General features: G+C 37.0%; 1 protein-coding gene across 1 annotated transcript in view; it reads right to left on the bottom strand.

Annotated features, from left to right (window-relative positions):
- Nucleotides 1-11,091, bottom strand: part of LOC113226925 (protein decapentaplegic) — a 23,059-nt gene that overhangs the window by 4,211 nt on the left and 7,757 nt on the right. The window lies entirely within an intron of this gene.

Below are 11,091 nucleotides of genomic sequence, written 5' to 3'. Positions count from 1 at the left end.
CCCAACCCCCGCCAGGCACATCCCTCACCACTACCTCCATTGGGATCTCCTGAGATAAGCCTACACCCCACATCATTGCCCAAATTGCCCTAAGGCATGCCGCCACTTATCACCTTCTCATCAGCCGATCGCACCACCATCCGGACAGACTAAGCCAAAATGACTAATTACCTCGAATACGATATCGTAATAAATTTCGCTACATTATGGCCTGTAATTCATTACTCATTGACTCTACCACAAATTTCTACGTAGTATTTGATATACACCTAACAATTGACTAAGGATCACCCTTAATATTTACTTTAACGTTGGGTTCTTGTTTCGCCTTGAGACCATAAGATATCACAACATTGGTAATGATTTCGTCTAAAAGTCATGAACGAGTCATTACCTCTCAACTTGTCATAAATTGCGCTACAAACGTCTCTTGACTGGACAGTGTGATGTCACATTATCTTGTAGACTTGTCGATACGTAGCAATGTATTATAATTATTGTGATTGTAAGTACTAGTTGTAGGTATTAATAACAAACGAGTCAACCAACAAACTGTAAGACAATTGTAATAAGAGTTCATCAATTAATACAATGTATGAAAACCTGTAAAAAAAAAAAAACCTAAATAATATTCGTTCTCTACATTGCCAGACTTTCTTTTCCTACACATTCCTAAATATTTTTAATTGTACTGATTTTTTATATTATATTAAGTATGTAAATTATTATTTAATCATTACTATTTTACCTATTGTAAGTCTTACAACGCTACTAATTTTACTATTTAGTTCTTTTGTCTTTCAATTCCTTAATCATTTTGGAGGACAAATATTGCACGTCACTAATTTACAGAGAAGTTGACACAGTATATAACAAAAAACCGATTGTTTTTTAAATGTAATTTTTCAAATCTAAATATGTTTTTAAGTTTGAACACTAATTGATGCAACCTATCTAAAGCACGAATTAAATTTTAAAAACACGCACGCATATCGATCAATATCGCAAAACAAAAAACATGTAAAAGCGTTTCTGCTTACTTTTATCTCACACCAAATATCTCACTGAACGTTCAACAAAATTCGTACAAAATTATCAACATTGTTAATAAAACTACCGAGCTTTTTTTTGAAAACTTTGTCTTTTTAATTTTTACGCCAAATTACCTACACTATTAATTATTTACACAAATTATCCAAAAAAACGCTTCATATTTCTCACTTACATAAGACATGAAAAAAAAAAATAGGCCAGGTCTTCTTGATTAGTCATACCATTGAATACGAAGTTATCTTCAAACCTAACAGTTTTCTTATCACATCAAGATAAGAAAGGTTTCGTTTTATAATTTTGTTTGACTTATTCACGTTCGTCAGATAAAACCTACGGCAAACAGAAATGCTGCCACGTCATCTGAACATGATATTTATGAAACTGTTATATATTTTCACCTCCGTCCAATAACATTAAGGCTCTACTTGAGCTCTCCTTGTATAACTACTATATTGAAGAAATAAGCCACATAGATTGCGTTTAAAATATAATGTGAATATAAATTCATGGCTCTCAAGGAAATATACGCCAAGTTAACAACATTTAAAAAAAATATTCTACAGTGGTACTGGATGTACCACTGTAGAACGCACTATATATCTATTATTAGTCTATATTTTTACTAATAACATTTTTAAACCTTGGCAAGTGTAAAAAATTTATCAAAATAAAAGTAAACAGGAAAGACATCTAAAATTTAATACTATACATATCGTTATAAATATGTAAACATCCTCAATATTTATTGTTATTCGGTAAAATTTCGTAAATGTAAACAAGTTTTAAAAACAAACAATAGATTTGGGAAATTAAAAGGTAACCCTATGTCACCCAGATATTATATTACCAGGGCTTATTAGTCGTTCATTACCGATACATTTTTGAAAAGTATACTTACTAATGTCAAGTTACAATGAGTTAAGTAATCTTAATAACTCAAGCACACTTCTATTAAAAATAAAACACCTTTCAGGTGCACCAACATGTCAGCACGTAACATTATTATCATTCCTTGGGCACGCACCTGCATTTGTATGACAATGAGTGTAAATGTAATCATCGTGAGATGAGCGTAGGCACTGTCTAACAATCAACTTTCCATCAGGTGCGATTATTTTCTATGCCACGCACGCGCCTTTCGCGAATGGTCAGTACCACAGACCATATAAATACTCAGTACAATCTATGAACTACCTACATATTCAAAAAAATAAACCTTATTACATAATGCACCCCACGTTCAGTGTAGGTACTTTTAAGAATTGCTTCTCAGACGGAAAGCCGATCACTTCCGACTTCAGAACCTCACGGAATTTAAATGTACCTCCGAGAACTTTTTATTTTTTTTATTAGTTTTTAAATCATCCCAAACTATTATATCAGCAATTTATAATAAGATCATGCAGATTGTATTATATATAATTATTTCGAAAACGTTTTTTTCCAGTTAGAAAGTAGTTCACTACAATAATACGTTAAATGTTAACGCGAAATCTTCCCAACTTTATTATGTACGAGATAAATAAGAATTCTTTAAACACTTTTAACGAAAGACAGATCGATTGATCGATCGACACTATTTCCATTGGCATGCTGCCAAATCTTAAAAACCATCAAGAGAGGTGTTTAGAGATAAAATCCAATCCTAATAATTTGAAGCTCGCATACATCAAGTTGAAATTACTGAGAGCAGCTACCGTGCGTCGGCTACCGGAGCCGTTACGCGCGAATAAAAAACTGTTCTTGTTTTTTCGTTTTTGGCGCGTGTCTCTCGCAAGCCGTTATGCGGGAGGAGTTGTTGGCAGCGAAAGTTAGAAGTCGCTCGGCATTTTATAAGTACCAGTTTTTTCGGACCTACAATTTTATAGAAGAAATGTATCAATGCATGATGAATGTATTTGTAAGTCAAACTATATTGCAAATTATATCTGAAAAAAAAATATCTACGAAGTAACGTATGGACGGACAGTTCTTTAAAGCATAATAACTTGAAAACTGTATACTTGACTACTATGTGGCATCGTTTGTACAGTCTATTAATTACATACTCATATATATGTAGTTTTGACTACCTATGTTATTAGAGACAACGCAGCCAATTCACGCAGATGCAGGCCTTGAATATCTCATCAGTGGAACCGAGATACTAACGTTACTTCCGATGTTAGCAATTCCTAGACGTATTGCATCGTGAGCAGAAGCACGGAATCGTGCAGTTAAATCACGCTAAGTATGCGAGCGAGCGGAGCCAAGCCGTCTGCCACCCACGGGCGGCGCGTCCTGCCTCACCACTTGACTCACCAATTCTCCGCTCACGTAATTAACCCATTAGCACGCACGCACGGCTCAAATGCTCAATTAGAGCAACGACCGCCGGGAATAGTCGCCAGATTACCTCCCTCCTGTTACACTCATAAAAGGAAGTTTGCTGCCAATTGACAGATCGCCTGCACCAACATTGTTTTGAAGATAACTTCGTCTTTTCTTCATAATTCACACATTAACACAGCTTTGAGGAAAAACACAAATAAGTTGTTCTGGATAGCATTTATTCTTAGACTGCTAATGTACAAAATAATTAATATTAATTCAGTTATGATCTTGAGACCGTTTATCAAGATGTCTTCCCTGCATGAACTTAATAACAGTCGTTTAAACAGTTACCGTTCAGCGACCATAGTAAAAGTGTTTTAATTATATTTTTTCTTTGCACGGTACCTACTATGTTAGGCATACACTGCCCAAAATAAATAGTTATTCCATATATAAACCCGAAATTGGTTCTATAATTGAATTCCACAACACCAGCTTCTAACCAACCTGGATAAATGTGCAATAATTAGCTGGTATTAGGTAACTCCTTCCTACGTGCCTGTGCTCATAGGATGTACGTCTTAATAAAGTATCAAAATACTCATTTTGACACATTTGTGAATGAGCTTGTGAATACCTCAAAGGCATTTCAATACTAAGAAGCTGACTAATAAAAACTTTGCAAATAACACGAGCGCCCATACTTCGAATTTCTACAAATTAAGATTCAATTTCACTTCCCTTTAATTGCCAAGTTCCAATTAGCAATTTAGTTTATACTTTAGTACGGTAAAGATAGAGTTTATTTTAAGTTGTGAGATGCATGGAAGCGCATGCAAAGGTTCCTATTGCTTATGCAGAAGTACGATTGTTCTGATTGCTTGATACAGTCGGATCGAATTGAAGGACGTATCAACAAAAGCGCTGTCATTAGGTACTATAGAGTATGAGCTCTTTTTTATGATACCAAGTGGTGGTGATGAACAAGCTGTGTGCCTGGTGTTAAGCGACACGCTTGTCCATAACAGTTTCAGTACCGTTCAGAGCTTTAAATGCGCCACTGCACCCTGAGATAAGTTCCAAGTGCCTGTAATGTCACCAGCGCCCTTGCCCTTCAAAACGGAAACGCAGTAATGCTCACATTACTGATTAGCAGCTTTGAATGACTTCCCAAAGTAAGCCGACACGCCCCAAACAGAGAGGCGACAGTGACCACTGGGACAGGAGACATATAGCCTATGGAATTATAGAGTCAACATTCTTTATCACACCTATAAAATTTCAGGATGTTGCATAATAAAATACCACTAAGTGGTACCTACCCAAATAGTTTCTTTGATTAACACATTACGGTTATAAATAGCAACTTAAGTAATTACAGTGTTGAATGATAGCGCTCGTCAATTAGAGCAATTACAGTTACTGCGAAACATTAGTGCAGAGGCAATTGTCTCACAGGAAGCCATAGAGACCCGCATTATGCCCCATTAGGACTGTACCCGCAATTATTGTAGCGGCTAACAAAAACCGTTGCTTTACTTCGATCGAATTAATTAGGAAGGCAGGTACGTAGTTAGGAAACACTCACCTATTTCTACCGCCAAGCAGTAATGTGAGCATTACTGCGTTCAGATTTTGAAGGGGGGGGATGCTGATGAAATTATAGGCACATGGGACTTGTCAACTTATGTCTCAAGGTGACGGGTGTAGTGGCAGTGACTCTCAGATGTTTGCGTTTTAAAGCTTTGAGCGGCACTGCAACTGCTATGGATAGGCGTGTCGCTGACCACCAGGTGCACGACTTGTTCGTCCCATCACTTGGTATCATAAAAAACAAATTTGTAATAATTAATCAAAAATATGTAAGTTTAACCAGACAATTTTTGAATTAAAAATGCACTGTAAGTATATTACGAATAACACTAGAAAATAGGTAAGTACACTGTACTTTCCCTAATGTTACCCGTAGTGTATTATGAATTTTTTAAATATAGCAAAAGTCTATTGATTTTTTGTATAAGCTTAAAGAAAATGCTCAATAAAAAAAGTCGATACAAACCCGTAGATGTCCTAACTTGCATAGGAGCATACCATCATGAGATAGTGGAAGCATGCTCTGAAGCCTCAAAGCTATTATTTCACTTCATGAGGAATTGCTGAAGATCATGAGGATCAATTTCACAGAACAATTCATATGTCTCATCACTTTCTCACATTAGCGCTATATAAAACCGGGTACACATTATCCAGCTGTAACTGTAACGTGACAAGTACAGTAACGAGGCTTTGGTGTGTACGCGTGAAACGATCTTCTCTTGCTAGAATGAGTACCTGGTTATCCTTTTTAAGTTTTTTTGAATGTCAGTGGTACAGATCGTCATGTGCGCAGTGCGCGAGCAACGAGCGAGCTGCGCGCATGACGATCTGTTCACGCGCACTGCACGGGCATTGCACGCGTGCTTTATGCTTGCAGTTTAGTGCATACTAATATGTAGCGCGCGAGCGGCGTGCGTTCCGCACGCGAACAGATCGCACAGCGTAATGCACGTGTGCAGTTCGCGAGCCTTTCGCAAGCAGGCGCATTTGCGGTGCATTCGCCAGATCTGTACGCACCCTCACGATGTTTGACCACCGTGATATTTAATTATTTTTGTCAAATTACTCCACTACTTTTTGTTTATTATTATTAATACAAAGATCGAACACTCAGAAAAAAATCCTTCGATCCGGCCGGATTCAAACGGACGTCTTCTAGCATACCGTGCCAGACGCTATACCAGCTCATCAATAATAACCAATTAATCTTTGTATTAAGAATTATATTATTTTTGTTTCCTAATTTTATTTAATATAAACATTTTTAGTAATTAGTGTGTTAGCAGACTAATTACTTAATAATAATTACAGTCAGCGGATTAAGGTGTTTACTTAGTTCTCACAGCCAAAACACGAAGATCTTTTTTTATTCTTAATTGTTCAGGCCTTTAACACTGTTGTTTATTGGGAATATCAAATTCCGTGGTCAGTTAGAGGCATTTTTGGATTTGATGCAATAGGTTACGTAAGTATAAATCTTTTTGGCTATTTAACAATATTTATGTCGCCATTACGTCCAATCTACTCAACTCCAAATCGTATCTTGAGGTCCTAGTTTGGTCACACTCCACACGAAGTTCTTCTAGATTGGGTTTCACCTCATCCCAAAATTCAAACATTATGATGTTTGACGATTGACTTAAAAATATACGATTCAATAATCAAACAACACAATTCATTACTTCTGCATATTATTGAGTGCTACATTAGAGGCATAGAGTATCGAAAGAGCAATTTCTAATTTTAGTTCCGCCCGCCCATTTGGTTCTGGGGTACAGGATACACAGGGTTCGGAGGCCACAAATGTTATGGTATTCTGTGAATTTCTTACTTTTCGGTACATTCAATCTATGTACAAATGCTTTAATGCTGTTACCTATATTATCTTTTGAAAATATTCTGCCCGCGCCACTGATTTGTTTAATGTATATATATAGTTTAATGGAAATTAAACAATTCAAAATAATGGTGAAAATGAGGCTAGTATTTTATTGTATAAAAGTAAACTCTACAAAAAATAATCAATTCAAAGAAACCAGTACCAGTAGAGAGATCTCCTTGTGAAAGAGTTCGTCCAGGGAAGTAGCAACCTCACCTATTCCTGCCGCCGAACATAATGTGAGCTTTACTTCTTTTCAGTTTTGAAGGGTAAGGATGCTGGTGAAATTACAGGCACATGGGACTTGTTAATTTATGTCTCAGGGTGACGGGCGCAGTGGCAGTACCCCTCAAATGCCCCCTGAGGGGCACTGCCACTGCGCCTGTTCGAAAAAATCTTTCTACGCCTAACGAAACAAGTAAATACCCCAATGGGCATTGGATATGTTTGTAACAAACATTGCATTATCGGTTTTCGCGATTGTTACTCATTGGAATTGAATTTTTTTGGATCTAAATTACACGAGTCTAAATCGCGTAGCAGGTCCCACAGTCCCGGCTGACTATGGGATGTAAATGACCCGAAACGTTAATTTGTTTGAAAAAGCCTAAACCTGTACCTACCCAATTTAGATTAGAAAAAATAGTTTCATTTCGAACATTGCTCTAGTTTAATTGAATTACATTATGTTTGTAATAATGCTGCTGTGCTTTTTTCGCATAAAACATTCTACAATACCCTTTTTTATACGCTACAGACAGAAAGTGGAATCCAAACGTGAAGGAAGCCAGTTCAGAGTTGATATAATCATCGCCGTAGCCACCTCCACCATGCATGCTTATTAGATGCCTCTTCACGCCTCGTCTGAGGAATCCCATATCATAAGAGGAAGGGAGTACACGCGCTAGAGTTCCATTTATCGACAGTGCAATAGAAAAAGGTTTTAGTTTGCGACGGAATACGGGAAATTGTAAAACGGTGACTATGGCGGCCACCACGAACTTTAAACAACGATAAATAAATTAGATGCTTATTTGTTTGGCAATTTTGAAATGTAACCATAATCTGTACCTCTATTCGAATGACAAAGAATTTCTCTAGCAATATGGAGGTGGTAATAGAATAAGTTTTATTTTTGGTCATGATATTATAAATGTTTTAACATAACTTGTTTCTCAAGGTTGAGACGCATTATCACCCGCACGATATGGATAGTTCCTGTCACAGATAATAATTTGACAAATATAATTTTTTTTCTATAATTAAAATCACACACAAGCGCCACTATGCTTGTTTACAACGCAGATAAAATTTGTTAAGACATTTATTAAATTCCTTAGCAGTATTATAAAATCAAAGATTACGTAGTAGGTATGCCAAAACATATCTGTGTATTTGTGTATGCTATACCTACTCAGTATCTAGTTGTACAAGTTATGCTGTGTGAGGTTCACCCTCGCTATTATTGAATTACACAAATTGTTCAACATTTCTCTAGCAAAGTTACGTAAAATTATAGTATTATTTAGTATTTAGTAGTACTCTCAAAATTAGAAAACTATCTAAAGCTTTCTAAAATCATTTTTAAATCAACAAATATGTTTAAAATTCTAATAATTAGGCACTTCAAAATGGTCGTATATAAAAACAAGGATAATTTAACACACCTGTTGGCACTATCAAATTACAAAACTATCAAAAGTTGTTAATTTGACATAGACACCAATAATAATACGTAACATAACACATTGAATATAAACTATACAAATATTTAGACGTCTATGAAATCTTCGAACACACAGTGCTTTAGGAATGTTCCTTTTTATAACATTAGACTCTCTTGTAGTAAATATTGATAATCTTTTATAACGTTTGTGTTATCGTTCATCGATATTCTCTATTACAATGTGCGTAATGAAGTAGTTACTGAGACAAATTTATTAACTTTTGCTGACCTTGCCGCGATTTTCAAGTCGTTCGTTTCAAATTATAATGACCTCCGTGTTAGAAGTCACGTGAACGTCCATAATCAAAACGGTTAAATTGTTTCAAATTTAAATATCAATGATGGTCAAGATTGAAGAACAGGCTCTACAAAACTTGTATTCTCTAATATTTCTTGCGATCAGCATCTTGTTACCAGTTTCGGTTTAATGTACAGGTTGTTAAAAAAATACATTTGAAATTCCATTAGATGTCTCTACATAAGACCAAACAACTTTCCCTAGGGAACTGCTATACGTGTGTATCTCCTGTGTAGTACCCATTAAACAACACAAAATTGCGTGATACATTCTACCTAAAACAAAGATGCTAAAAAATGCTAGTGGTAACCCGGCTAAGGTAGCTACTCTTTGTATCTGTTACGTTAGACTTCCGGATAGGTTCGGTGCAACCTGTCTGTTCACTTGTTCCCTGCTTTTGACACTAAAGTAAATTTAATCAATGGAAATTGTTTAACTACGCGTCCTTGCAATTAAAATGTATTTAAAATTTCGACTAGATCCAGGACCGCTTTGAAAAGCAGAAATCCAATCTGCTGCTCTTCAAGAAGATGTGATCAGATGTAAGACTAACGTGATATATTTGTATTACCTATGAGCTCTACGCTAGCATCGGCACCTAAGCTCGCAATGACATCTGGTACCGATGTTAATGACATCATGAGAATTTCAATTTCTCAGTATTATGAACGCTGGTGAACGACAAAAAAGTACTTAATGCCATTTGTCTATCAGTAACAAAATTATGACTTGGCGATAACCAAACTGTTTCGACGTCCTACCGATTAGGCTGAGTTCGTTCAGTAATGTTACTCGTGCATTTGTTGTTTTGCAGGATCTCAATCTCTCCAGCTGGTAACTAGCGCTACGCGTGTACAGGATGTGGATGGTCAAGCCAATTGCTTGGACCTTTTGCTGACAACTGATATAGACAGGTATCCCTAAATGTCCCTTTAGAAAGTTCTTACCACTGTGTTGAAATCTGTAACCGTTACTCTCCACATGACCTACACGCTAAAGGAACTAGAGTATATGGTGACATTAAGTCTGCAGATTGGGAGAAGATGCAGCATTTTGCCTGCTATCCTTGGCGTGGAGTTTAATTTTTTTTATTTTCCTTTGTCGTGTGTCGCTAACGCTATTTCTGAGGGAATATGTCAGACTATGGAGTATTTTATTACATATTACGAAATATCACTCGAGACCACGGTACTCACCGATTTAACGCACAAGCGGCTGCTAAATAGCAGAAACAATCGTTTTGCCTCGCGTGTTCCCTCGTTCCCACAAAGCTCCGAGTGTTCAGACATTAATAACGCACACACTCATAGCCCCGCACTACGGAAACCCTGTATCAGGTGCTATGGACATTGAAAAAAACTGTAATAAATTCAGCCACCAAGTCCTACAGAAAAGCTTTTCCTGACACACTTTGATAGTATAGAAGCCACACTGACAACTTCCAAGAAAAACCAAAGCTAATTTTATTTACTTCTTCCGATTAACTTCCAGTCAAGATACATCATTGTATCCCTGCAGTGCTAGAAGTTCAGACCCATTAAAATGACGTAATGAAAACCTTACGCACTTGACGTGAACAATACAAGTCGCCTTGAAAATGGTGAGAACCTGTGCATCTTAGGATGTCTCTGGTTTTCACGCACCCGTAAGGATCTTGTATCCCCAAGACATAGAAGAGTGCTAATGTGATGTGAAAACCGGTTCTCGTTCTATGGCATTTTCCTCGTTTCTCTGTAAGAATACGGCGTGTATATTGAGTAACTGTTTCCTGATCTGCCTCGAAGACGATGACCTCCAGTTTGGGTTTCGCTGTTGCAGGTGTACTGGCCCACATGTTTATGCAACTTATATTGTGGAAGTCACTCATAGACAGAAGCCAGAGAAGAAAGTTTTCTATGTAACTCTCTTCTTTCTACACATCAATGATCTGCTGCTGTAAATTCAAATATATTTTTGTACCAGACGGACAGGTATGGCACATTCCGGAACCCAAATCCAGCTACTCAGGAAAGCGATGGCAAAAAAAGTGACCCTTAAGACCGTATCTGAGTGGGGCGATACCAACTTGGTTAGAATCCTCGGAAAAACAACCGTGTTTGATTTCCATGTGACGGAGCCTATTACAACTAACTCCGTTTTTCTGAGACGTACTTCCGCCTCTCTCTGCCTCCAAAAGCTGCCTCGTTACCGTGCTGAACTGCCACGCAGAGGTCCCGGGTTCGAATC

Source organism: Hyposmocoma kahamanoa, unplaced genomic scaffold (assembly GCF_003589595.1).
Source record: "Hyposmocoma kahamanoa isolate Upper Pololo Valley unplaced genomic scaffold, ASM358959v1 202, whole genome shotgun sequence".
In the NCBI taxonomy this organism is placed as follows: Eukaryota; Metazoa; Arthropoda; class Insecta; order Lepidoptera; family Cosmopterigidae; genus Hyposmocoma; species Hyposmocoma kahamanoa.
The sequence above is the reverse complement of the archived record's forward strand: the minus strand, read 5'-3'. Positions and strand labels throughout refer to the sequence as shown.